The sequence below is a fragment of the Tinamus guttatus genome, unplaced genomic scaffold, assembly GCF_059628265.1.
Source record: "Tinamus guttatus ecotype Peru unplaced genomic scaffold, ASM5962826v1 Tinamus_guttatus_pri_ptg000155l, whole genome shotgun sequence".
NCBI lineage: Eukaryota > Metazoa > Chordata > Aves > Tinamiformes > Tinamidae > Tinamus > Tinamus guttatus.
This window is the reverse complement of record NW_028288689.1, coordinates 8,176,290-8,204,038: the sequence shown is the minus strand read 5'-3', so window position 1 is coordinate 8,204,038 and position 27,749 is coordinate 8,176,290. Positions and strand designations below refer to the sequence as shown.

Sequence of the window (27,749 nt, the reverse complement as noted above, 5' to 3'; positions counted from 1 at the left end):
GGCGTGGGAGCGGGTTCGTCGGGGTCGGTGTTTCGGGGGTCGGCATCGGGCATCGATGGCGGCGCGTCCCCGTCGGCGACGACGAACGTGTGGCTGGTGGTGGCCATCTGCGCGGTGTCGAGCGTGTTCCTGCTGGCCGTGGTGCTGTACGGGGCATCGCGGTGGTCGCCGCGGGCGTCCGTGCTGTCGGGGCCCGGTCCGACGACGCTGGTGTGCGCCAGCGAAGTGGGGAGCTGGTCGTACTCGCAGCGCCAGAGCCGGAGCGTGTGCGTGGCGGAGGGCGCGGGCAAGAGCGACCTCATGGTTTTCAGCCCCAACTTCCCGCCGCCCGCGGGCTCCGCGCCCAAGGAGACGCCGCAGGATCCCACCACTCTCCTGGACACGGTTAGTGACACATTCTTTTCTCTTTCCTTCCTTTCCCTGTTCTTGCCCTTCCCTGAGGCAGCTTGCCCACCTTTGGCCCTCTCTTTCGTGGCCGTTTCTGGATCCGGGCTCTTCCCTCGGCTCTTTTTGGGGAGCTGATAGTTGTTACCTCGTTGATGTTTACTTCTGGAGGGGATGTTCTCTCGGACTCGCAAATTCTCATACAAAATGAGCTTAGAAGTGTGTAGTGGAAGCTGTGGAGAAACCCTTTTCATGCACAAGGCTCATAGAGCAGGATTTTTGACTCTCTTCCAATAGTGAAAAAGGAGGTACAAAACCTCTTTGGTGGGGGAGAGAAATATCTTTGTAGAGCTTTTTTTTTCCTTATTAAAATTTTTCTGAGAATTCTCTTGTTGGTCTATGCTCTTTGTAAGCTGCAAACTAAAGAGTCCCTGGAGTTTTCAGCTCTGTCTGGAGTCTGTCCACACTGATATTCTATCTCAGAAGGTGGACCACTGTGTTATCAGTGAGATATTGTTTTTAACATGATTTCCTAAACTCTGTAATATGCTCTTTGATTGCCAAGCAGCGTGCCTGAAGTTTCAGAGTAAAAGGAAACGTCTGTGTATTCGTGGTGAAGCCTGAATCATGAGTCGTTCTTATGCAAATACGCTCGTTGTGCAGGACTCAGCCTTTGACAAGAGAAACAGAAGCGATTGCCTTCATTAACGACATTACCTGCCTCTACTAAATGCCATTAATCCCTAATGCGTTTTTCTTTTCCTGAGTGTGAATGGGCCATGCGGGGGAGGTGCGGCTCATAATTAACACTGATGGCTCCGTGTTTGATGTTCTCGGGCGCCAGGTAGAGCCGACTCGAGAGCTCCTCGCGGAGGGAGGGAGGGAGGGAGTGAGTGAGTGAGTGAGTGAATGAGAGAGGGAGGCCGGTGGGGCTCGGTACAATCCCTTCTGTGAACTTCTTCCCTAGTGTTAACCCTGGGACGTTTTTCGCGAGCAATTCTTTTTTTTATTTTTTTTGGGTAGCGGCTCTCCGAGAGGGTAGTCTTGTCAATAGTGGTGCTCGGATGATGCAGGTTGTGCAGTTTCCATCGAAATTTAAGACAAGACGCTTCTCCTATTGTTTTAAAGCCAGCAGACCGGATCTTCTGCCTAGCAGCTGTTGTTCGCTCTTCCCCTTTTGAATCGTTATCGCATGTGTAGTATTTATAGCTGCATTTGATATTTCCTTGCAAATCGTGACGGTTCTCTCTGCAGGAATCTTGCGGGCACTTATCATTAGATGCGTTCTGTAGTTTTTTGTGACAATGCCACTGTTTGTATTCGGATCTGCGGAAGCCTGTATCAGCGTGGGAGTGGGAAAGAGAGCTTGAGATGCCCCCACTTCTTAGCATCGTGGGAATGGCCTTGAGTGTTTCTTGGCCACGTCCTGATTTGAAGGGTGAACTTGAACAATGCAGAGGCTTCCCTCTTGCATGCAGCTGGAAATGTCAGGGGGAATGTGTCATAATCTAAGAAGAGGAGAATAGCTGCCTGTTGTGAAAACACGATTTTTGCATTTCTCGGGTTGCCTGCAGAAGAGTGAGAAGCGAGGGACTTGCTCAATGAGGCTTGTGCCTGATTATTCCGCAGGTAGTATGAGGCTGAAATTGGTGGCCTCCTGATCATGAGAGAGTCTTTAGTGTCAAATTATTCTATTCATCATATATTGCCTGTGAGGACTCTTCCTCTTCATCATTTGATATATTTCCATCATTTGATGAAGTGAATGGTGAAGATTCATGTGACTAGAGCAGTCACAGCACTACTATAAAAAGTTCTTTGTTCTTATCCCAGGAACACTTTCTTCTGGAACATTTTCTTCTCAGTTTTCAAATCCAAACAAACAAACAAACAAAAATCACACCCTTTCCTAGTAGTTGTCATTCACTCTTCCAGAGTTGGTTTGTTGTCACACTGAATAAAATCAGTGCTGCTTGTCATGCCATTCTTTTTTTTCTTTTTTCTTCTTTTTTTCTTTTTTCTGTTTTTCTTATTTTTTTCTTTTTTTCTGTTTTATTTTCTGTTTTTTTCCGCTTTTTTTCTGCTTTTTTTTTCTGTTTTTTTTTTTTCCGTTTTTTTTTCCGTTTGTTTCCGTTTGTTCTGTTTTTTTTTCTGTTTGTTCTGTTTTTTTTTCTGTTTTTTTTTTCTGGTTTTCTTCTGTTTTTTTTTCTGTTTATTTTTTCTGTTTTTTTTTTCTGTTTGTTCTGTTTTTTTTTCTCTTTGTTCTGTGTTTTTTTCTGTTTGTTCTGTTTTTTTCTGTTTGTTCTGTTTTTTCTGTTCTGTTTTTGCTTTTTTCTGCTTTTTCTGCTTTTTTCTGTTTTTTTCTGTTTTTTTCTGATTTTTTGCTTTTTTCTGCTTTTTCTGCTTTTTTCTGTTTTTTTTTCTGTTTTTTTTTCTGTTTTGTTTTTGTTTGTTTTTTTTCTTTCTTTTTTTTTTTTTAAGATGATCCTGGTGGCTGTGTGTTCCTGTGACTAGGAAGCAGAATGGTGGGAGCTGGTTGCAGTTGAGAAATCTCTTGGTGCTGTGGTAATGACCCTGAATGAAACCTGTCCTTTTCCTGTTTTGAAGTGTGTCAATGAGGCTTACCCAAGGGACATGAGATATTGAGAGACAACATGGCATGTGTCTTTCCCCAAGAAGGGGGAGCAGAATACCTGCTTTCTGTGGTGCTGTGTTTCCTGGTATATGATGTCAAGGACGCCTGGAGAAAATCCTAAGGCACGTGGATGCGTAATGATGCTTGTAATGGGATAAACGAGGTGGTTTTTTTTATGACCTGTTTTCTTTGCTCTCTTGTATGGTATTTGATAACCAAGGAGTGTGCCTGAATCTTCTGAGCAGAAGGCAAAAGTCCATGTGTATTCCTGGGGAAGCATTAGCTATAAATCCTTCCCATGCAAACATGTAAATTTTGTTCACATGTTCACATGCCAAGGAAATGAAAGAAAGGAAGATTTAAGAGAAAGAAAGTGATTGGCATCATTACCTCACATTGCCTGCCTCAGTGTAGTGCTGTTGTTCCATAACTCATTAGGAACAGTGCTGGCAAGGCAATGAGGGTTCTCTTGTATTGGGCAATCCAGAACTGGACACAGTTTTCCAGAAGTGGACGTGCTCTTCCTCATGCAGTCCAGGATACCAGTGGTCTTCTTAGCCAAAGGGCACATTGCTGGCTTATGGTGAACTTTTGTCCCTCCAGCACTCCCAGTCTGTTTCTGCACCTGCTCTCCAGCAGGTCAGTCCCACTTTCCACTGGTGCAAGGGTTTATTTCCCCTCAGCTGCAGGACTTTACACTTGCCCTCAGTGTGTTTAACGAAGTTCCCCTTGGCTCATCTCTCCAGTTGATTGAGGTCCCTCTGAATGGCAGCAAAGGCTCCTGGTGTATCAGCCACTCCTCCCAGATCTCCGTCACCAGCAAACTCACTGAGTTTGCTGGGCCCAGTATTGACCTCTGGGGGACACAACTGGCTCTAGTTGGCTTCCAACTAGACATTGCACCACTGATCACTGGGGTTTGAGCAGGGGTATCTCCTTTACAAATTCTCTTAGTCAGTAGGCATTCTAGCTGTTTTTGTTCCCTTGTTATAAATCAGGAAATATCTGTTTGCTGGTTCATTTGCTTGAAAATGCATGTTTGCTGCAATACATACATACATATATATATATATATATATATATATTTTTTTTTTTGGTGACATTGTTGCTGTGAGCCTAAGGATCCGCGGAAGATTGTGTCAAGATTGTGTCAGCCTGGAAGTGGGAAGATGAGGGAACTGGTTGTTGTCCAACAAATTCCTGGCAGCATGGCAATGGTGCTGAATGAGGCCTGGGTGATCTTGAGCAGTGCAAATCCCTGCCTAAGGGATGTGGACATGTTGGGGAGGACATGGCACATACCATAACCTAAAAAGGGGAGAATGCCTGCTTGTTGTGAGAACCAACACAAAGTGGTATTTTGGGGAAGCTTTGAGAAGAGCCTGATTCGAGAAAGTTGTTCAAGAATGCTTGTCAGTGATTGTTTTGCAGTTGCAAGAGCCTGGAGCTGGAGGCCTTGCTGATCTTGAGAGGGTACTTGATGTTGAAATGCACCCTCATCCTTTCACTGTATGGAATCTTCCCTTCTTCTTCAAAGAAATCTTGAAGTGTCCCCCTCTGCTAGCAGGTGTTCATGAAGCCATGGAAGGACATCTGGCATCCACAGTGGATGGAGAGGGAAAACCTTGTAAGAGAAGTCCAGATGGACTCAGAGGGCCTTAAACTAACAGAGTTTGATAAGGGCATGAGGTGCTCTAGACTGGAGACAGCCCCTTTTCATGCACAGGCCTGCCTGAAAAGCATCTTGACTGTCATGCTGTAGCTGCAAGTGGAAAAGAAGGTATGGAGTCTTATTAGGAGAGAGAAAGAGCGCTGGAGAGTGTTGCCTCCCAGGTTTAATGTCACCCTTCTCTAGGCATTTGCTTGGTGGGTTACATTGAGCAGGACTTTCCAATTAAAGATTACCTGGATTTGTCAAATCTCTGTGGAGTCTGTCCACCCTGACTGTCTCTCAGGCTCGTTTTGTATCTCAGGAGATGGAACACTGTGTCACAGTGTAACCAAGGTGGTGGTGTTTGTGATATCATTTCCCTGCTGTATGGCATGTTCTTTCACAATCAAGGAGACTCCCTGAAACTGCTGAGCTCTGTCACTTTCTCAAATGCAGCTTGCTGCTGTTCATACTGAAGCATGAGTGATGTGATGAATCCTTCCTGTGCAATCATGTTCATTGTGGAAGCCTTGGCCTTTCCCAAGGCTCAGTGGAAATCAGGAAGGAGTGCTGAGAGTTTTTGCCTAACTACTACTCATACTCCTGAGTCCCCACCTGTGAGAAGTGGGAGAAAACAACAGCTGTTTCCTATGCAGTCTACTATTGTAATAGCCATATTTCACAGCCATTCTGCATCTTTGGTTGTTATCTTGAATATTTTATTCCTTGTGTGTGTTTTCCTGTGTGGGTTTTGTGTGACAGTGCTACAGTTTTCCCTCTTTGAGATTTCATATGGTTTTATATTCATGCTTAGTATGTTACCTAATGTCATTTAACTGGAACTGGCAGGCCTCTTAAGCTAAGCTTTGCTGTAACAAAATGCTGACAGAGTGTGTACTTTTTTCGAATGCCTCTGTATTATTTGGACTCGGTGGGATGAATGGGAAAGCTCCTGTTCTGTCAAGGAAGAAGCAAGAGTTTCAATTACGTTTCAGGAGGTGGAGCTTGCTTTTCATAAGGCCTTGATTCCAGGACATTGGTAGCAAAACTAGTTCTTTACAGGGTAGCAGCAGAAGAGCAAATCTGAAGGTGGGTGCAAGACACAGGAAAGATTGGGAAATAAAAAGTTTGGTGCTCTGTCATCTGGGGTGCATTGTCCAAGGACTAATTGCAAGTTGATCACCATGTTCAATCTCCAGCAACAGCAGTGGAAGTTCATCACCTGTGACTCCTGACTGTGCGGTAGACCTTGGTTTCTTGAGAGTATAAATGAAAATGCTCTGATAATAGCTTGGTGACTGAGGACATGCATGCGTGTCCCAGCTGGGACACCATTTCCCCCACTAGCACCAGCCCCTTTCCCTATTGCCAGCCTGACGTTTCAGTATTGGTGTGCAAGATGCAGTCTCTTTCCATTTGTCAGTAGTAGGGTTTTGAAAGGTTTCAGTGACATGTGCAGCAATGTGGGCACTGCCCTGTATTGGAATGTTCTGAATGCTGGGTTTTGAACTCCTGGCTCTGTTGTTCTATGTATGGATGCCTGCCTGGGATGCTGAACTGGAGTTGGAAATGAATCATTTGCATTTCTTCCCCGTGCAAAAGGAGGAGTACTAGAACCTTGTTCTTCTTCTACATTTTATTCACATTTCTCTGAGGATTTCGTTGTCAACGTGTGTCCAGGTTGATTTGCAGAAATAATGAGTTCCTGAAATTGCTAGGACCATCCATATGGACTGTGTGTGAGGCTGGTTGACTGGTAAAGGGTGGTGAGTATTTAATCCTTCTGTGTGTTTTCCTGTGTGCTGTTTGTGGGACCATGATAGAGGTCTCCATCTCTGCTGTTCCATATGGTTATATATTCATGCTTACATATATTAAATATTGTCATTATTCCAGAGCTAGCAGTCCACTTTGCTGCAGTCGATTGCTTACACAGTGTCTCAAGATGTACTTTTTTCCCTTGCCTCTGTGGAAAAGTGCCAAAAGTCCTGTTTTGTCTTTGATAAGGCCTCCATTCCAGGACACTGCTAGCATACCTAATTCTTTACCGTGGTGGAAGCTTGTCAATCATGGCTCCTGACTGTGCCCTTAATGGCTCCCCTGGTGATAGGCCTTGCTTGATTTCTTGAGAGTACAGTTACATATATTGGGATAACATCTTGATGGCTGTGGGTGAGCATGCATGGACATGCTGGGACAGTATTTCCCACACCAGCAGCAGCCCCCTTCCCTGTTGCCAGACTGATTTAAGAGATGTTTCAGTATTTGTGTGCAAGATGCAGACTCTTTCAATGTGATGTCTGTGAGCTTTTGAAACTGAGGCCATGTGCCAACAGTGGGTGCACTTCCCTCTTCCTATATAAAAGAGCATTCAACCTTGAAAGAATGCCACCAAATTAGAGCTTTCCTTTCTGTATCTGTTTTCACAGAACTAGTGATACGAACATTCCCATAATTCAGTGATTTCAGAATTTTGAACACACATGTGTCATCTGTGCAAAGTTTACTGCTGTGGAAGATATCCTTGTTCTTGATCCCTGGAGTATGTTAGAACGAGTGTCCAGGTTGATCTACAGAAGTTACAAGTCCCTGACATTGCTAGGACCATCCATATGGACTGTGTGTGTGGCTGGTTGGCTGGTAAAGGATGGTGAGTATTTTAATCCTTTTGTGTGATTTCCTGTGTGATGTTTGTGGGACCGTAATGGAGGTCTCTCTCTCTGGTGTTCACATGGTTATATATTCATGCTTATATATATTATATACTATCATTATTCCAGAGCTGCCAGACCTCTTATGCTACTATTTGTTGCAGTAGAATGCTTACATGGTGTTTCAGGATGTACTTTTTTCCATTGCCTCTGTGGAAAAGTGGAAAAGCTCCTGTTCTGTCTTGCATAAGGCCTCGATTCTTCATTCATGGCTCCTGACTCTGCCCTTAATGGCTCCCCTGATGGTAGGCCTTGCCTGATTTCTTGAGAGTACAGTTACATATATTGGGATAATATCTTGATGGCTGAGGGTGAGCATGCATGTACCAGCTGGAACAATATTTCCCCCACCAGGCCCTTGCCCTGTTGCTAGACTGATTTAAGAGATGTTTCAGTATTGGTGTGCAAGATGCAGACTCTTTCAATGTGATGTCTGTGAGATTTTGAAACTGAGGCCATGTGCCATCTGTTCAAGCACTACTTCTATGGAAGATATCCTTGTTGTTGTTCCCTGCAGAATTATGTTAGAACCCCTTCAGAAGAAGGATATGTTTTTATTCTCTGTTATTTCAAACTGAAAAAGAGGATGATGTGTCTGAGAGGCACATGCCTCTACATTCTCTTAAGATGACCTTAATGACTTAATGTTATGGGCTAGGTTGATGGTGTTAATGGATGTGAGAAAGTGTGTTGGGGACTAATTCCTGTATTGGTACTGGAACTGAAGTCCTGTCTCTATTCTGGTAGTGGAAGCCACCTGGAAAGATAAGCAGGAACTGTACAGGAATCATGCAGGTGCAAATGGAAATGAAGGCACAGAAAAAAAGCGTCTTCCCTGTGCTAAAGGAAGAACTCTAGATCACTGGTATAGATCATACATATTTACACCGTTCTCTGAGGATTTCCTTGTCAATGTGCCTTCAGACTGTCTTCCTGAAGTAAGGAGATTCTTGGGTTTTTTTAGGACCATGAAACATGTGTGGGGCAGTCCTATCTTCAAAAGCCTTGATAATTCTGTTATGGACAAGCAGATTTTTAAGGGTGATTTTTTTTTTAATGGTGTGTGTTATTCTTCCTGACAATTAAAGGGAGTGCATTAAATTGCAGAGCCACATTTTTATCCCGGATGGAAGCTGCAGAGTATGCTTATCTTCCAGAAAGTGAGCCGAGCTGCATGTGTAGAGTGTGTGCTTGTCAAGGCCTGCAAGAAGCCAGGAAATGTTATGGCTTCTGAGCAAAGAGGAATGAGGATAAGCTGTGAAGGGCAGACGGGAGGATAGGGTCGAATCGCTGAAGGCCTTCCCAGTAGTGCTCCATGCTGCAGTGGTTCTGCGTTCACAGGCACATGCAGAGAGAGACTTCCCCTGCAAAGCGGTTCTCAAGAGACCTTCAGAATCCTCAGGACTTCACACAGGTTATGATGAGCAAGCAGCAGGAAGAAGCGTGGTAGGTTTAAGTCCTGTCCATGCTTCAAGTAAAGATTCGCATCAGCATTTGCAAAACATTTTGGTAAAAGCGGAGAAATATGGAAGGAGAGAGGTAGAGAAGAGGAGAATGGTCGGGATGAGAACATAATGGAAGGACATAGAAATGAAGAAGGAAATGGAGGAAAAGCTTGTACAGACAGGGTGGTCGGGGGGAAGAAGAAAGAAAAAACAACTCACCAGCATGAATCGTGAGAGAACTTCAGATGAAGACAAGACTGAAGGGGGGCATATTTCAAATACTCTGATTTCCTGGGGAGCTTCTCTTTCAAGTCATTGCCGTCTTCTCACAAAGAAAACAGCGAGAGCTTCCACGTTCTCTGCATAGTCTGCCATAACGTCTTCAAGCAAGAATAGGTACCAGACACTTCATTCCTTTTCCCTCTGCATCCTTTGTTGTTATCGTGCAGATTCTGCCACTTGCCAATGATTTCCTACACCCCATTGGACCCGCGACAGCAAGTTGCAGTTCTTAAAGCACTTTTGAGTCTTCAATCCGCTAAAAAAAAAAAGGCAAAAACAACAACAACACTACAAAAATAATAATAACAGTATGGTGTTCTCTGTTGTTCGTTTATACGGGTGCAACCAACAAGGGTGGAGGGAGCGGAATCCTAAACTGGATGAAGGGAGGCAAATCTTGCGGGTGAAAAAGTCTTGTTCCGGGGAAGGTGGATTATCCCGGAAGATGTCCCCGATCTATGGTGGTGTTTCCGTGTGAAATGCCGAACAGAGAAGTCCGCAGCATCTGAGCCGAGAGGTCACCGCAGGGCTGGTGCCGGAGCGGCGGTGCCGAGTACAGTCGGTGCTCAGGGAGGTTCGGGGCGACGGGGGCAGGTGCCGGTAGCGGCGGTCCCAGAGCTGCCATTCGGAAGGAGGCGGCTCCTCGGGCGCGTGTGAGGCGGCGGGGCACACGGTGTCGCTGCAGGCTCAGAAACGGCGGCGTCCGCGTCGGCTCCGCCCCGGTGCGGCGGAAAGCCCGGCTGTGAGCGCGGGGGGAGCGTGAGGCCGCGGGCGGCGGTGCAGGGAGCGGCGGCGGCGAGCGGCGTGGGTGTCGGGGAAGCGCGCGGGGCCGGTGCGGGCCCGGCGCTGGCCATGGGCGTGTGCGTGCGGTCCGCGGTGCGGGTGCTGGTGCTGCAGGCGGCGTGGGCGCTGGTCGGCGGTCAGGTGCGCTACTCGGTGCCGGAGGAAGCCAAGGGCGGCACGGTGGTGGGCCGGCTGGCGCAGGACCTGGGTGTGGAGGCGGGCGAGGTGGAGGCGCGTCGGCTGCGTCTGGTGGCGAAGGGTCGTCCGGCGAGCGTGGAGGTGAGCGGGGCGAGCGGGGCGCTGGTGGTGAGCTCGCGGCTGGACCGGGAGGAGCTGTGCGGCAAGAGCGCGCCGTGCACGCTGCGCCTGGAGGTGCTGGTGGAGCGGCCGCTGCGCGTCTTTCACGTGGAGCTGGAGGTCACCGACATCAACGACAACGCCCCGCTCTTCCCCGCCGCCCGAAAAAACCTCAGCATATCGGAGAGTTCCCCTCCCGGCTCTCGTTTCCCTCTGGAGGGCGCATCGGACGCGGATATCGGAGCGAACGCGCAGCTCTCCTACAAACTCAGCCCCAGCGAGCATTTTAGACTGGATTTACAAAAGGTGAATGAGCGAAACAACCTACTCGAACTCGTATTAACGAAGTCACTGGATCGGGAGACGATGTCTGAGCACAGTTTAGTGCTGACGGCGAGTGACGGGGGCAGACCGTCGCTATCGGGCACAATGGAGCTGGTGATCACCGTGCTGGATGTGAACGACAACCCGCCAGTATTCAACCAGTCGGTCTATAAAGTGCAGCTAGCAGAAAGCGTTGCAGCGGGGACACTAGTTGTGAGCGTGAGTGCCATGGATCCAGACGAGGGAATTAACCGCGAAATTACCTACGCAGCCACGCGTTTCCTTCCACTCCACGGAAAGGATCTTATTGACGTGAATCCGAACACGGGGGAGATTACACTGACGGCCGCTCTGGACTTTGAAGAGGTCAGCGTATTCGATTTCCGCATAGAGGCGAGAGATAAGGGCACTCCTCCGTTATCTGGTCACTGTAGCGTGGAGTTGGAAGTATTGGATGTGAACGACAACGCGCCGGAGGTGTGGGTGACGTCGCTCTCGGTGCCGGTGGCCGAGGACGCGCCGCTGGGGACGGTGGTGGCGCTGCTGAGCGTGTCGGACCGTGACTCGGGGTCGAACGGGCGCGTGCGGTGCGCGGTGTGGCCGTCGTCGCCGTTCGGTCTGGTGTCGACGTTCGAGGGCTCGTACTCGCTGGTGCTGCGTGAGGCCCTGGACCGGGAGCGTGTGTCGGAGTACGAGGTGGAGGTGCGTGCGGAGGACGGCGGGGCGCCGCCGCTGCGCGCCCGGCGCGCCCTGCGGGTGCCGGTGTCAGACGTGAACGACAACGCGCCGGCGTTCGCGCAGGCCGTGTACACGGTGCTGGCGCGGGAGAACAACGCGGCGGGCGCGGAGCTGGCGCGCGTGTGGGCGCGGGACCCGGACGAGGCGGGCAACGGGCGCGTGAGCTACTCGTTGTGGGAGGGCGCGTCGGCGTCGGGGTCGCGCTCGGCGTCGAGCTACGTGTCGGTGGACGCGGAGAGCGGGCGTGTGTGGGCGCTGCAGCCCTTGGACTACGAGGAGCTGCAGGTGCTGCAGTTCGAGGTGCGCGCGGTGGACGCGGGGGAGCCGTCGCTGAGCGGCAACGCCACGGTGCAGCTCTTCGTGGTGGACGAGAACGACAACGCTCCGTCGCTGCTGCCGCCTGCGGGGGGCGGCGCGGGCCCCTGGGCTGGCGGCGCGGGAGAGTCGTCGTCGTCTTCGTCGGGGTGGTCGTTGTGGGCGTGGGCGTCGTGGGGTTCTCCTGCGGGGCAGGTGGTGGCGAAGATCCGTGCGGTGGACGCGGACTCGGGCTACAACGCGTGGCTGCGCTACGAGCTGCAGGAGGCGCGGGGCAAGGGCGCGTTTCGCGTGGGTCTGTACAGCGGCGAGGTGAGCACGGCGCGGGCGCTGGAGGAGGCGGACGGGCCGCGGCAGACGCTGCTCATCGTGGTCCGGGACCACGGCGAGCCGGCGCGCTCGGCCACGGCCACGCTGAGCGTGTCGCTAGGCGAGGGCGCGGAGGCGGCGCTGGCGGCGGGCGTGGGAGCGGGTTCATCGGGGTCGGTGTTTCGGGGGTCGACATCGGGCATCGATGGCGGCGCGTCCCCGTCGGCGACGACGAACGTGTGGCTGGTGGTGGCCATCTGCGCGGTGTCGAGCGTGTTCCTGCTGGCCGTGGTGCTGTACGCGGCGTCGCGGTGGTCGCCGCGGGCGTCCGTGCTGTCGGGGCCCGGTCCGACGACGCTGGTGTGCGCCAGCGAAGTGGGGAGCTGGTCGTACTCGCAGCGCCAGAGCCGGAGCGTGTGCGTGGCGGAGGGCGCGGGCAAGAGCGACCTCATGGTTTTCAGCCCCAACTTCCCACCGCCCGCGGGCTCCGCGCCCAAGGAGACGCCGCAGGATCCCACCACTCTCCTGGACACGGTCAGTGGCACTTTCTTTTCTCCTGCCTTCCTTTCCCCGTCCTTGCCCTTCTCTGAGGCACCTTGCCCGCTTTTGCCCCTCTCTTTCGTGGCGTTTTCTCGATTCCGGGTTCTTCTCTCGTCTCTTTTCGGGGAGCCGTTAGTTGTCACCACTTTGATGTCTCCCTCTAGGCTGTTGTATCTCCTTTCGCTTCCAAATGCTCTCCGCTTTTGTAGCGGATGTGTGCTTTGAGAAGGTGGTTAAGTTCTGGAGGGGATGTTCCCTCGGACTCGCAGGTCCTCATACAAAATGAGCTTAGAAGTGTGTAGTGGAAGCTGTGGAGAACCCGTTTTGATGCCTAAGGCTCATAGAACAGGAGTTTTGACTTTCTTCCAATTGTTCCAAGTGAAAAAGGAAGTACAAAACCTCTTTGGTGGAGGAGAGAAAGACCCCTGTAGAGCTGTGTTTCCTTATTAAACTCTTTCTGAGAATTTTCTCGCTGGTCTATGCTCATTGTAAGCTGCAAACTAAAGAGTCCCTGGAGTTATCAGGTCCGTCTGGAGTCTGTCCACACTGATATTCTGTCTCAGGAGGTGGACCACTGTGTTATCACTGAGATATTGTTTGTAAGTAACATGATTTCCTAAACTCTGTAATATGCTCTTTGATTGCCAAGCAGCGTGCCTGAAGTTTCAGAGTAAAAGGAAACGTCTGTGTATTCGTGGTGAAGCCTGAATCATGAATCTTTCTTATGCAAATACGCTCATTGTGCAGGACTTAGCCTTTGACAAGAGAAACAGAAGCGATTGCCTTCATTAAAGACATTACCTGCCTCTACTAAATGCCTTTAGTCCCTAATGCGTTTATCTTTCCTGAGTGTGAATGGGCCATGCGGGGAAGGTGCGGCTCGTAATTAACACTGATGGCTCCGTGTTTCATGTTCTCGGGCGCCAGGTAGAGCCGACTCGAGAGCTCCTCGCGAAGGGAGGGAGGGAGGGAGTGAGTGAGTGAATGAGAGAGGGAGGCCGGTGGGGCTCGGTACGATCCGTTCTGTGAACTTCTTCCCTAGTGTTAACCCTGGGACGTTTTTCGCGAGCTTTTTTTCTTTTTTTTTTTTTGGGGGGGGGCGGGGTTAGAGGCGCTGCGAGGGGGTAGTCTTGTCAGTAGTAGTGCTGGGATGTTGCGTCACATTGTGCAGTTTCCACCGAGATTTAAGACAAGACGCTTTTCCTATTGTTTTAAAAACTGGCTGACCGAATCTCCTGCCTAGCAGCTGTTGTTCGCTCTTCCCCTTTTGGATTGTTGTTGCATGTGTAGTATTTATAGCTGCATTTGATGTTTCCTTGCAAATTTTGACGGTTCTCTCTGCGGGAATCTTGCAGGCACTTATCGTTAGATGCATTCTTTAGTTTTTTGTGACAATGCCACTGTTTGTATTCGGATCTGCGGAAGCCTGTATCAGCGTGGGAGTGGGAAAGAGAGCTTGAGATGCCCCCACTTCTTAGCGTCGCGCCTTGAGTATTTCTTGGCCACGTCCTGATTTGAAGGGTGAACATGAACAATGCAGAGGCTTCCCTCTTGCATGCAGCTGGAGTTGTCAGGGGGAATGTGTTATAATGTAAGAAGAGGAGAATACCTGCCTGTTGTGAAAACACGACTTTTGCATTTCTTGAATTGCCTGCAGAAGAGTGAGAAGCGAGGGAGTTGCTCAACGAGGCTTGCGCCTGATTATTTCACAGGTAGCATGAGCCTGAAATTGGTGGCCTTGCTGCTCATGAGAGGGTCTTCAGTATCAAATTATCCTATTCATGATACATTGCCTGTGAGGACCCTTCCTCTTCATTATTTGATGTATTTCCATCATTTGATAAAGTGAATGGTAAAGATTCATGTGACTAGAGCAGTCACAGCACTACTGTAAAAAGTTTTATAGCTTTCTTTGATCTTACCCAGGAAGACTTTCTTCTGGAACATTTTCTTTTTAGTTTTCAAATCCAACCAATGAAACAAATAAACAAAACAAACAAACAAAAAAAAAACAAAAAAACCCACCCCTGCCTAATACTTGTCATTCACTCTTCCAGAGTTGGTTTGTTGTCACACTGAGTAAAATCACTGCTGCTTGTCATACCATTTTTTTTAAGATGATCCTGGTGGCTGTGTATGCCTGTGACTAGGAAGCAGAATGGTGGGAGCTGGTTGCAGTTGAGAAATCTCTTGGCACTGTGATAATGGCCCTGAATGAAACCTGTCCTTTTCCTGTTTTGAAGTGTGTCAATGAGGCTTACTCAAGGGACATGAGATATTGAGAGACAACATGGCATGTGTCTTTCCCCAAGAACGAGGAGCAGAATACCTGCTTTTTGTGGTGCTGTGTTTCCTGGTATATGATGTCAAGGACGCCTGGCAACGTGGATGAGTAATGGTGCTTGCAATGGGATAAACGAGGTGTTGTTTATAACCTGTTTTCTCTGCTCTCTCATATGGTATTTGATAACCAAGCAGTGTGCCTGAATCTTCTGAGCAGAAGGCAAAAGTCTGTGTGTATTCCTGGTGAAGCATGAGCCATGAATCCTTCCCATGCAAACATGTAAATTTTGTTCACATGCCAAGGAAATGAAAGAAAGGAAGATTTAAGAGAAAGAAAGTGGTTGGCATCATTACCTGACATTGCCTGCCTCAGTGTAGTGCTGTTGTTCCATAACTCATTAGGAACAGTGCTGGCAAGGCAATGATGGCTCTCTTGTATTGGGCAGTCCAGAACTGGACACAGTTTTCCAGAAGTGGACGTGCTCTTCCTCATGCAGTCCAGGATACCAGTGGTCTTCTTAGCCAAAGGGCACATTGCTGGCTCGTGGTGAACTTTTGTCCCTGCAGCACTCCCAGTCTGTTTCTGCAGCTGCTGTCCAGCAGGTCAGTCCCACTTTCCATTGGTGCAAGGGTTTATTTCTCCTTAGCTGCAGGGCTTTACACTTGCCCTTACTGTGTTTAAAGAAGTTCCCATTGGCCCATTTCTCCAGTTGACTGAGGTCCCTCTGAATGACAGCAAAGGCTCCTAGTGTATCAGCCACTCCTCCCAGGTCTGCATCACCAGCAGACTAATTAAGGGTGCACTCTGTACCTTCGTTTACATCATTGATGAATTAGTTAAACAAGACTGGGCCCAGTATTGACCCCTGGGGGACACAACTGGCCCTAGTTGGCTTCCAACTAGACATTGCACCACTTATCACTGGGGTTTGAGCGGGAATATCTCCTTTACAAATTCTGTTAGTAGGCATCCTAGCTGTTTTTGTTCCCTTGTTATAAATCATGAAATATCTGTTTGCTGGTTCGTTTGCTTGAAAATGCATGTTTGGTACAATACATCTTTTTTTTTTTTTTTTTTTTTTTTTTTTTTTGTGACATTGTTGCTGTGAGGCTAAGGATCTGCAGAAGACCATGTCAGCCTGGAAGTGGGAAGATGAGGGAGCTGGTTGTTGTCTAACAAATTCCTAGTAGCATGGAAATGGTGCTGAATGAGGCTTGGGTGGTCTTGAACAGTGCCAAGCCCTGCCTAAGGGATGTGGAGATGTTGGGGAGGACATGGCACATACCATAACCTAAGAAGGGGAGAATGCCTGCTTGTTGTGAGAACCCATTTCCCAAAGTGGTATGTTGGGGATGCTTTGAGAAGAGCCTGATTCGAGAAAGTTGCTCAAGAATGCTTGTCAGTGATTGTTTTGCAGTTGCAAGAGCCTGAAGGTGGAGGCCTTGCTGATCTTGAGAGGGTACTTGATGTTGAAAAGCACCCTCATCCTTTCATTGTATGAATCTTCCCTTCTTCTTCAAAGAAATCTTGAAGTGTCCCCCTCTGCTAGCAGGTATTCATGAAGCCATGGAAGGACATCTGGCATCCACAGTGGATGGAGAGGGAAAACCTTGTAAGAGAAGTCCACATGGACTCAGAGGGCCTTAAACTAACAGAGTTTGGTAAGGGCATGTGGTGCTCTAGACTGGAGACAGCCCCTTTTCATGCACAGGCCTGCCTGAAAAGCATCTTGACTGTCATGCTGTAGCTGCAAGTGGAAAAGGAGGTATGGAGTCTTACTTGGGGGAAGGAAAGAGTGTTGGGGAGTGTTGCCTCCTGGGTTCAATGTCACCCTTCTCTGCGCGTTTGCTTGGTGGGCTATGTAGAATAAAAATATCAAAGTAAAGATTCCCTGGAGTTGTCAAATCTCTGTGGAGTCTGTCCACCCTGACCATCTCTCAGGTTGCTGATGTATCTCAGGAGATGGATCACTGTGTCACAGTGTAACCAAGGTGGTGGTGTTTGTGATATGATTTCCCTGCTCTATGGTATGTTCTTTCACAATCAAGGAGACTCCCTGAAACTGCTGAGCTCTGTCACTGTCTCAAACGCAGCCTGCTCCTGTTCATACTGAAGCATGAGTGATGAATCTTTCCCACGCAAACATGTTCATTGTGGAAGCCTTGGCCTTTCCCAAGGCTCAGTGGAAATCAGAAAGGAGTGCTGAGAGTTTTTGCCTAACTACTACTCATACTCCTGAGTCCCCACCTGTGAGAAGTGGGAGAAAACCACAGCTGTTTCTTATGCAGTCTACTGTTGTAATAGCCATATTTCACAGCCATTCTGCATCTTTGGTTATTATCTTGAATATTTTATTCCTTGTGTGTGTTTTCCTGTGTGGGTTTTGTGTGACAGTGCTACAGGTTTCCCTCTCTGAGATTTCATATGGTTTTATATTCATGCTTAGAATGTTACCTAATGTCATCCTCCTGGAACTGGCAGGCCTCTTAAGCTAAGCTTTGTTGTAACAAAATGCTGACAGAGGGTGTACTTTTTTCGAATGCCTCTGTATTATTTGGACTCGGTGGGATGAATGGGAAAGCTCCTGTTCTGTCAAGGAAGAAGCAAGAGTTTCAATTACGTTTCAGGAGGTGAAGCTTGCTTTTTCATAAGGCCTTGATTCCAGGACATTGGTAGCATAACTAGTTCTTTACAGGGTAGCAGCAGAAGAGCAAATCTGAAGGTGGGTGCAAGACACAGGAAAGATTGGGAAAGAAAAAGTATGGTGCTCTGTCATCTGGGGTTCATTGTCCAAGGACTAATTGCAAGTTGATCACCATGTTCAATCTCCAGCAACAGCAGTGGAAGTTCATCGCCTGTGACTCCTGACTGTGCCCGTTAATGTATCCCCTGGTGGGTAGGCCTTGGTTTCTTGACAGTACAGATGAAAATGCTCTGATAATAGGTTGGTGACTGAGGACATGCACGTGTGTCCCAGCTGGGACACCGTTTCCCCCACTAGCACCAGCCCCTTTCCCTGTTCCCAGCCAGATTTAAGAGATGTTTCAGTATTGGTGTGCAAGATGTAGTCTCTCTTAATTTGTCGGTAGGAGGATTTCGAAAGGTTTCAGTGACATGTGCAGTGTGAGCAGTGCGAGCACTGTTTTCCTCCTGTATTGGAATGTCCTGAATGCTGGGTTCTGAACTCCTGTCTCTGTTGTTCTGCGTGGGGATGCCTACCTGGAATACTAGAGTTTGAAATGAATCATTTGCACTTCTTCCCTGTGCAAAAGGAGGAGTACTAGAACCTTGTTCTTCCTCTACATTTTATTCACCTTTCTCTGAGGATTTCCTTGTCAACCTGTGTCCAGGTTGATCTGCAGAAGAAATGAGTTCCTGAAATTGCTAGGACCATCCATATGGACTGTGTGTGAGGCTGGTTGACTGGTAATGGGCAGTGAATATTTTAATCCTTCTGTGTGTTTTCCTGTGTGCTGTTTGCCGGACCATAATAGAGGTCTCCCTCTCTGCTGTTCCATATGGTTATATATTCATGCTTACATATATTAAATATTGTCATTATTCCAGAGCTGGCAGTCCTCTTCGCTGCAGTCAAATGCTTACACAGTGTCTCAAGATGTACTTTTTTCCCTCGCCTCTGTGGAAAATTGGCAAAGTCCTGTTTTGTCTTTGATAAGGCCTCCATTCCAGGACACTGCTAGCATACCTAATTCTCTACACTGGTGGAACATCATCATCACTCATGGCTCCTGACTGTGCCCTTAAAGGCTTCTCTGGTGATAGACCTTGCTTGATTTCTCGAGAGTACAGTTACATATATTGGGATAACATCTTGATGGCTGAGGGTGAGCATGCATGGACATGCTAGGACAGTATTTCCCACACCAGCAGCAGCCCCTTTCCCTGTTGCCAGACTGATTTAAGAGATGTTTCAGTATTTGTGTGCAAGATGCAGATTCTTTCAATGTGATGTCTGTGAGCTTTTGAAAATGAAGCCATGTGCCAACAGTGGGTGCACTTCCCTCTTCCTGTATTAAAGAGCATTCAACCTTGAAAGAATGCCACCAAATTAGAGCTTTCCTTTCTGTATCTGTTTTCACAGAACTAGTGATATGACTATTCCCATAATTCAGTAATTTCAGTATTTTGAACACACATGTGTCATCTGTGCAAAGATTACTGCTGTGGAAGATATCCTTGTTCTTGATCCCTGGAGTATTACGTTAGAACGTGTGTCCAGGTTGATCTGCAGAAGTAACAAGTCCCTGACATTGCTAGGACCATCCATATGGACTGTGTGTGAGGCTGGTTGGCTAGTAAAGGGTGGTGAGTATTTTAATCCTTTTGTGTGATTTCCTGTGTGCTGTTTGTTTGATCGTTAGACAGGTCTCCCTCTCTGGTGTTCACATGGTTATGTATTCATGCTTATATATATTATATATTGTTATTATTCTAGAGCTGCCAGACCTGTTATGCTACTATTTGTTCCAGTAGAATGCTTACACAGTGTTTCAGGATGAACTTTTTTCCATTGCCTCTGTGGAAAAATGGAAAAGCTCCTGTTCTGTCTTGGATAAGGCCTCAATTTTCATTCATGGCTCCTGACTCTGCCCTTAATGGCTCCCCTGGTGTTAGGCCTCTCTTGATTTCTTGAGAGTTCAATTACATATATTGGGATAATATTGTGATGACTGAGGGTGAGCATGCATGTAGCAGCTGGAACAATATTTCCCCCACCAGGCCCTTTCCCTGTTGCTAGACTGATTTAAGAGATGTTTCAGTACTGGTGTGCAAGATGCAGACTCTTTCAATGTGATGTCTGTGAGCTTTTGAAACTGAGACCATGTGCCGTCTGTTCAAGCACTACTTCTATGGAAGATATCCTTGCTCTTGTTCCCTGAAAATTATGTTAGAACCCCTTCAGAAGAATGATATGTTTTTATTCTCTGTTATTTCAAACTGAAAAAGAGGATGATGTGTCTGAGAGGCACATGCCTCTGCATTCTCTTAAGATGACCTTAATGACTTAATGTTATGGGCTAGGTTGATTGTGTTAATGGATGTGAGAAAGTGCATGGGGACTAATTCCTGTATTGGTACTGGACCTGAAGTCCTGTCTCTATTCTGGTAGTGGATCCCCACCTGGAATGATAAGCAGGAGCTGTAAATGAATCATGCAGCTGCAAATGGAAATGAAGGCACAGAAATAACGTCTTCCCTGTGCCAAAGGAAGAACGCTAGATCGCTGGCATAGACCCTACATATTTACACAGTTCTCTGAGGATTTCCTTGTCAATGTGCCTTCAGGTTGTCTTCTTGAAGTAAGGAAATTCTTGGGTTATTTTAGGACCATGAAACATGTTTGGGGCAGTCTTCAAAAGGCTGGGTGATTCTGTTATGGACAAGCAGATTCTAAAGTTTCTCTTCTTTTCTTTTCTTTTCTTTTCTTTTCTTTTCTTTTCTTTTCTTTTCTTTTCTTTTCTTTTCTTTTCTTTTCTTTTCTTTTCTTTTCTTTTCTTTTCTTTTCTTTTCTTTTCTTTTCTTTTCTTTTCTTTTCGTGTTATTCTTCCTGACAATTAAAGGGAGTGCATGAAATTGCAGAGCCAAATCTTTGTCGTGGATGGAGACTGCAGAGCATGCTTATCTTCCAGAAAGTGAGTTGAGGTGCATGTGTGGAGTGTGTGCTTGCCAAGGCCTGCAGGCCGTCGCAAGCCAGGAGATTTTATGCCTTCTGAGCAAAGAGGAATGAGGATAAGCTGTTAAGGCCAGAGGGAGCATAGGGTCGAATCGCTGAAGGCCTTCCCTGGAGTGCTCCATGCTGCAGTGGTTCTGCATCACATGCAGAGAGAGACTTCCCCCGCAAAGCAGTTCTCAAGAGACCTTCAGAATCCTCAGGACTTCACGCAGGTTATGATGAGCAAGCAGCAGGAAGAAGCATGGTAGGTTTATTTAAAGTCCTGTCCGTGCTTCCAGTAAAGATTGGCATCGGCATTTACAAAACATTTTGGCAAAAGGGGAGAAATGTAGAAGGAGAAATGTAGAGAAGAGGAGAATGTTCGGGATGAGAGCATAATGGAAGGGTATAGTAATGAAGTAGGAAATGGAGGGAAAGGCTGTATAGAGAAGGCGGGGGTGGGGGGAAAGGAAGAAAAAAACAACTCACCAGCATGAATCGTGAGAGAACGTCTGATGGAAGACAAGACCGAAGGGGGGCATATTTCACGTACTCTGATTTCCCGGCGAGCTTTTCTTTCAAGTCATTGCCATCTTCTTACAAAGAAAAGAGTGGGAGCTTCCACGGTCTCTGCATAGTCTACCATAAGGTCTTCAAGCAAGAATAGGTACCAGATACCTTATTCCTTTTCCCTCTGCATCCTTTGTTGTTATCGTGCAGATTCTGCCCCTTGCCAATGATTTCCTGCATCCCATTGGACCCGCTGCCGCAATTCGAAGGTATTAGAGCACATTTGAGTCTTCAATCCGTTAAATGAAAAAAGAAAAACAACAACAAAAAGCCCCAAAATAACAGTACGGTGTTATCTGTTGTTCGTTTATACGGGTGCAGCCAACAAAATTTCCTGTCTTCGGAAGGAGCAGGATGCTGAACTGGATGAAGGGAAGCGAATCTTACGGGTGTAAAAGTCTTGTTCCGGGGAAGGAGGATTATCCCGGAAGATGTCCCTGATCTATGGTGGTGTTTCCGTGTGAAATGCCGAACAGAGAAGTCCGCATCATCTGAGCCGAGACGTCACCGCAGGGCTGGTGCCGGAGCGGCGGTGCCGAGTACAGTCGGTGCTCAGGGAGGTTCGGGGCGACGGGGGCCGGTGCCAGTAGCGGCGGTCCCAGAGCTGCCATTCGGAAGGAGGCGGCTCCGCGGGCGCGTGTGAGGCGGCGGGGCACACGGTGTCGCTGCAGGCTCAGAAACGGCGGCGTCCGCGTCGGCTCCGCCCCGGTGCGGCGGAAAGCCCGGCTGTGAGCGCGGGGGGAGCGTGAGGCCGCGGGCGGCGGTGCAGGGAGCGGCGGCGGCGAGCGGCGTGGGTGTCGGGGAAGCGCGCGGGGCCGGTGCGGGCCCGGCGCTGGCCATGGGCGTGTGCGTGCGGTCCGCGGTGCGGGTGCTGGTGCTGCAGGCGGCGTGGGCGCTGGTCGGCGGTCAGGTGCGCTACTCGGTGCCGGAGGAAGCCAAGGGCGGCACGGTGGTGGGCCGGCTGGCGCAGGACCTGGGTGTGGAGGCGGGCGAGGTGGAGGCGCGTCGGCTGCGTCTGGTGGCGAAGGGTCGTCCGGCGAGCGTGGAGGTGAGCGGGGCGAGCGGGGCGCTGGTGGTGAGCTCGCGGCTGGACCGGGAGGAGCTGTGCGGCAAGAGCGCGCCGTGCACGCTGCGCCTGGAGGTGCTGGTGGAGCGGCCGCTGCGCGTCTTTCACGTGGAACTGGAGGTCACCGACATCAACGACAACGCCCCGCTCTTCCCCGCCGCCCGAAAAAACCTCAGCATATCGGAGACTTCCCCTCCCGGCTCGCGTTTCCCTCTGGAGGGCGCATCGGACGCGGATATCGGAGCGAACGCGCAGCTCTCCTACAAACTCAGCCCCAGTGAGCATTTCGCTCTGGAGTCACAGAAAAGCGAGGAGGATGGAGAGTCGTTTTTTCTGGTGTTGTCGAAGGCTCTGGACAGGGAGGCGATGGCTGAGCACCGTTTAGTGCTGACGGCGAGTGACGGGGGCAGACCGTCGCTATCGGGTACGATGGAGCTGGTGATCTCGGTGCTGGATGTGAACGATAATGCGCCCGAGTTCAACCAATCGGTCTATAAAGCGCGATTGACGGAAAACAGTGAAACAGGAACATTAGTAATAAGAGTGAACGCTACAGATCGCGATGGAGGAACGAACAGTGAAATTTCGTATAAGCTCCGAAATATTTCTCCTGAAGTTGGGAGGGAGTTATTTAAGATCGACGAGAATACCGGAGAGATAAGTCTTACGGGAAACCTGGACTTTGAAGATGTTCCTCTCTATCGTGTGCAAGTGGATGCAACGGACAGGGGTACGCCTCCGCTTTCGGGGCACTGCAAAGTTGTGGTGGAGGTGTTGGATGTGAACGACAACGAGCCCGAGGTGTGGGTGACATCGCTGTCGGTGCCGGTGTCCGAGGACGCGCCGCTGGGGACGGTGGTGGCGCTGCTGAGCGTGTCGGACCGTGACTCGGGGTCGAACGGGCGCGTGCGGTGCGCGGTGTGGCCGTCGTCGCCGTTCGGTCTGGTGTCGACGTTCGAGGGCTCGTACTCGCTGGTACTGCGTGAGGCCCTGGACCGGGAGCGTGTGTCGGAGTACGAGGTGGAGGTGCGTGCGGAGGACGGCGGGGCGCCGCCGCTGCGCGCCCGGCGCGCCCTGCGGGTGCCGGTGTCAGACGTGAACGACAACGCGCCGGCGTTCGCGCAGGCCGTGTACACGGTGCTGACGCGGGAGAACAACGCGGCGGGCGCGGAGCTGGCGCGCGTGTGGGCGCGGGACCCGGACGAGGCGGGCAACGGGCGCGTGAGCTACTCGTTGTGGGAGGGCACGTCGGCGTCGGGGTCGCGCTCGGCGTCGAGCTACGTGTCGGTGGACGCGGAGAGCGGGCGTGTGTGGGCGCTGCAGCCCTTGGACTACGAGGAGCTGCAGGTGCTGCAGTTCGAGGTGCGCGCGGTGGACGCGGGGGAGCCGTCGCTGAGCGGCAACGCCACGGTGCAGCTCTTCGTGGTGGACGAGAACGACAACGCGCCGTCGCTGCTGCCACCTGCGGGCGGCGGCGCGGGCCCCTGGGCTGGCGGCGCGGCGGGGTCGCCCTCGTCCGAGTTGTCGTCGTCTTCGTCAGGGTGGTCGTTGTGGGCGTGGGCGTCGTGGGGTTCTCCTGCGGGGCAGGTGGTGGCGAAGATCCGTGCGGTGGACGCGGACTCGGGCTACAACGCGTGGCTGCGCTACGAGCTGCAGGAGGCGCGGGGCAAGGGCGCGTTCCGCGTGGGTCTGTACAGCGGCGAGGTGAGCACGGCGCGGGCGCTGGAGGAGGCGGACGGGCCGCGGCAGACGCTGCTCATCGTGGTGCGGGACCACGGCGAGCCGGCGCGCTCGGCCACGGCCACGCTGAGCGTGTCGCTGGGCGAGGGCACCGAGGCGGCGCTGGCGACGGGCGCGGGGGCATCGGGTTTGTCGGGGTCGGTGTTTCGGGGGTCGACATCGGGCATCGATGGCGGCGCGTCCCCCTCGGCGACGACGAACGTGTGGCTGGTGGTGGCCATCTGCGCGGTGTCGAGCGTGTTCCTGCTGGCCGTGGTGCTGTACGCGGCGTCGCGGTGGTCGCCGCGGGCGTCCGTGCTGTCGGGGCCCGGTCCGACGACGCTGGTGTGCGCCAGCGAAGTGGGGAGCTGGTCGTACTCGCAGCGCCAGAGCCGGAGCGTGTGCGTGGCGGAGGGCGCGGGCAAGAGCGACCTCATGGTTTTCAGCCCCAACTTCCCGCCGCCCGCGGGCTCCACGCCCAAGGAGACGCCGCAGGATCCCACCGCTCTCCTCGACACGGTCAGTGTCATTTTTTTTTTCTCTGCCCTCTCTTTCCCCATCCTTCCCCTTCTCCGAGACTCCTTGTCCTCTCATGCCACTGTCTTTCGCGGCATTTTCTGGATTTGGACCCTTCCTTCGGCTCTTGTCGGGGGCCGGTCACGTCTTTGATGTGTGCCTGTAGGCAGTGTTGTCTGTTTTGCCCCCTTGCGCTTGCAATTATTCCCTAGTTTCGGAACGGTTGTGCGCTTTGAGAAGGGGTGTAACTTCTGCAGGGGAAGTCTCCGCAGACTCAGAGGTCCTCATACTAAGTGGGCTTAGAGGTCTACAGTGGAAGGTTTGGAGAAACACTTTTCATGCATGATCCTCCGAGAACAGTAGTTTTTGACTTTCGTTCAGGAGTTGAATGAAAACGAATGTTATAAAGGAGGTACAAAACGGCTTTGGTGGAGGAGAAAAAGACCGCCGTAGAGTTATGTTTCCCTGTTAAACGTTTTCTTAGCATTCACTTGCTGGTCTGTGCTCAGTGTAACTTGCAAACTACAGAGTCTATGTAATTGTCAGGTCTCTCTGGGATCTGTCCACACTTATATTGTATCTCAGAAGGCGGACCACTGCGTTGTCGCTGAGATATTGTTTATAACATGACTTCGTTACTCTGTAGTCTGTTCTTTGGTAGCCAAGCAGCGTGCCTGAAATTTCTGAGTAAAAGGAAAAGTCTGTGTGTATTCTTAGTGAAGCCTGAGTCATGAATCTTTCTTATGCAAATACGCTCGTTGTGTAAGACTCAGCCTCTGGCAAGAGAAACATAAGCGATTGCCTTCATTAACGACATTACCTGCCTCTACTAAATGCCATTAATCCGTAATGCGTTTACCTTTTCTTGAGTGTGAATGGGCCATGCGAGGGAACTGCCGCCCGTAGTTAGCGTTGATGGCTCCGTGTTTGATGTTCTCGGGCGCCAGGTGGAGGCGATTCGAGAGCTCCTCGGGGCAGGAGGGAGGGAGGGGCTGAGGGAGGGAGTGAGTGAGTGAATGAGAGAGGGAGGCCGGTGGGGCTCGGTCGAATCCCCTCTGTGAAATTCTTTCCTAGTGTTAACCCTGGGACGTTTTTCGCGAGCATTTCCCTCTATCTTTTCGTAGCGGTGCTGCGCGGGCAGGGGGCGTATTCTTGTCAGCAGTGGTGCTGGGAGTTTGCATCGAGTTTTGCATATGGGACCTTCTCTTTCTCAGACATGTTTTCCAATAAGATTTAGGTCAAGATCCTTCTCCTACCTTTTTTTTTTTTTTTTAAAAAAAAAAAACAGGACTGTTTTAAAAACTCCTGTTTAAAAAAAAAAAAAAAAAAAAAAAAAACAGGAGATCGACCTGTTGCCTAACACCTGTTGTTCGCTCTTCCCCTTTTGGATTGTTGTCGCATAGAATAAAATCTGGCTGTGCATGGTTGGAGCTGTCGCTGTGTTTCCTTTACACCTGTTATTGTTTTCTGATGTGTAGTATTTACAGCTGCATTTGATGCTTCCTTGCAAATAATGATGTTTCTGTCTGAGGGAATCTTGCAGACGCTGCCATTAGATTTTCTGGGGGACAACGTCACTGTTCGTGTCAGGACCTGTGGAAGCCTAAATCAGCGTGGGAGTGGGAAAGAGAGTTTGAGATGCCCCCACTTCTTAGCATCGTGGGAATGGCCTTGAGTGTGTCCTGGCCACGTCGTAGTTTGAAGGGTGAACTTGAACAACGCAGAGGCTTCCCGATGGGCATGGATGTGTCACGGAGGATGTGGAATGTGTCTGTCTAAGAAGAGGAGAATGCCTGCTTGTTTTGAAAGCATGGCTTTTGCATTTCTCGGATTGCTTGCAGAAGAGTGAGAGTCAAAAGGAGTGCTCACTGATGCCTTTCCCTGATCATTTCGCAGGTAGCATGAGCCTGGAGTTGGATGCCTTACTGATCTTGCAAGGGGAGAGGTGTCTTGAAAATAAATTTGTTGGTGGAAATCAGGAAGGAAGAGTCCTCAGAATTTTTGCCTAAATTCTACTTACACTCATGAGTTATCACCTGTGAGAAGCAGAACGGCATTCCAGGTGTTCTGTACATATAACTGCAACAGACATAGTTCATGGTCAGTTTGCATCTTTACTTGTTATCTTGAATATTTTATCCCTTGTGTATGATTTCCTGTGTGCCGCTTGTGCAACAGAAGTACAGGCTTCCCTCTCTGGCCTTCCATTTGCCTATATATTCATGCTTAGAGTGTTACATATTGTCATTATACCAGAGATGGCAGGCCTGTTAAGCTAATCTTTGCTGTAACAGAATGCTTACACAGTGTCTTGAGATCTATTTTTTTTTCCCTATGGCCATTGTATTACGCAACTCAGTGGTGGAAGTGGAAAAGATTCTTTTCTGTCCAGGGAAGGAGCAGTAGTTTTACTTATGTCTCAGGAAGTGAAGTCTGTCTTTGGTAAAGCCTCAATTCCAGGACAGTGCTAATGTACATAGTTCCTTACAGGGTACTGGCAGTAGAGAAAATCTCAAGGTAGATTGTTAGGTCCGGTATCCGAATTGACAGGGAGAGAGACAACCACCATAGATATATATTGTCTTTTATTAATAGAAGAAAGATAATAAGTATTACCAGCTAGCTGGGGTCCGGGATTTCCCACGCAGGGGTCACACCACGGACCCCGACCACTTCGAGCGTCCCTCTTTTATACCGTTCTTACCCAAGAGTGTTCCCCCTCCCGTTTTCCTGTTTTGCATTCTTGTTAATGTTATCTATTTTGCTGAATTAAAACATCTGGATAAGCAGCCCCCCTATCATCCTGATTGAGGGCAGGGCACCCTAACCCCGCCACCTATCAAGGGTCCAGACCTTGCCATGAGCAGGGCATCCTGACCCTGCCATCTATCAAGGGTTCTGCCCCTGCCATGAGCAAGACATCCGGACTCTGCCAGTTATCATGGGTCCTTGTGCTCTAAGACTCAGCTTATTCTACATTAGCTATTTAACCCCTACCTTCCCTGCTAATGCACCCTACAGATGTGGGAAGGGAGAAGTATGTTGCTCTCAACCAGGGTATATGGGTTTCCTGGTGGAAGCTTGTTGCTCCTGACTGTGCCTCCTAATGGCTACCCGGGTGTTTGGCCATGCTTGATTTCTTGAGAGCACAGATAAATATGCTGTGATAATATCTTGGTGGGTGAAGGTATGCATGCGTTTACCAGCTGGCACAGTGTTACCCCCTCCAGAACCAGTCCCTTTCCATGTGCCAACCTGATTTAAGAGATGTTTCAGTGTCTATGTCCAAGACACAGGCTCTTTTACTTTAATGTCAGAGGGATTTTGGAATGATTGCTGTGTGTTGGTAGCATGGGAACTTCTTTCTCCCCGTGCGGAAGTTCATTAGACTTCAAGAGAACAACATCAAATTTCAGCTTTACTTCCTTTATGCGTCTCCACAGAAGTAGCAAAGGGAACATTGTCATACATACAATGAGTTCAGAGTTTGACCAGATATGCAATAT

The 27,749-nt window shown here is 49.7% G+C and overlaps 1 protein-coding gene across 1 annotated transcript in view; it reads left to right on the top strand.

The window, feature by feature from the left end:
- LOC104564571 (protocadherin alpha-2-like) overlaps window positions 1-27,749 on the top strand; it is a 160,364-nt gene that overhangs the window by 32,565 nt on the left and 100,050 nt on the right. The window lies entirely within an intron of this gene.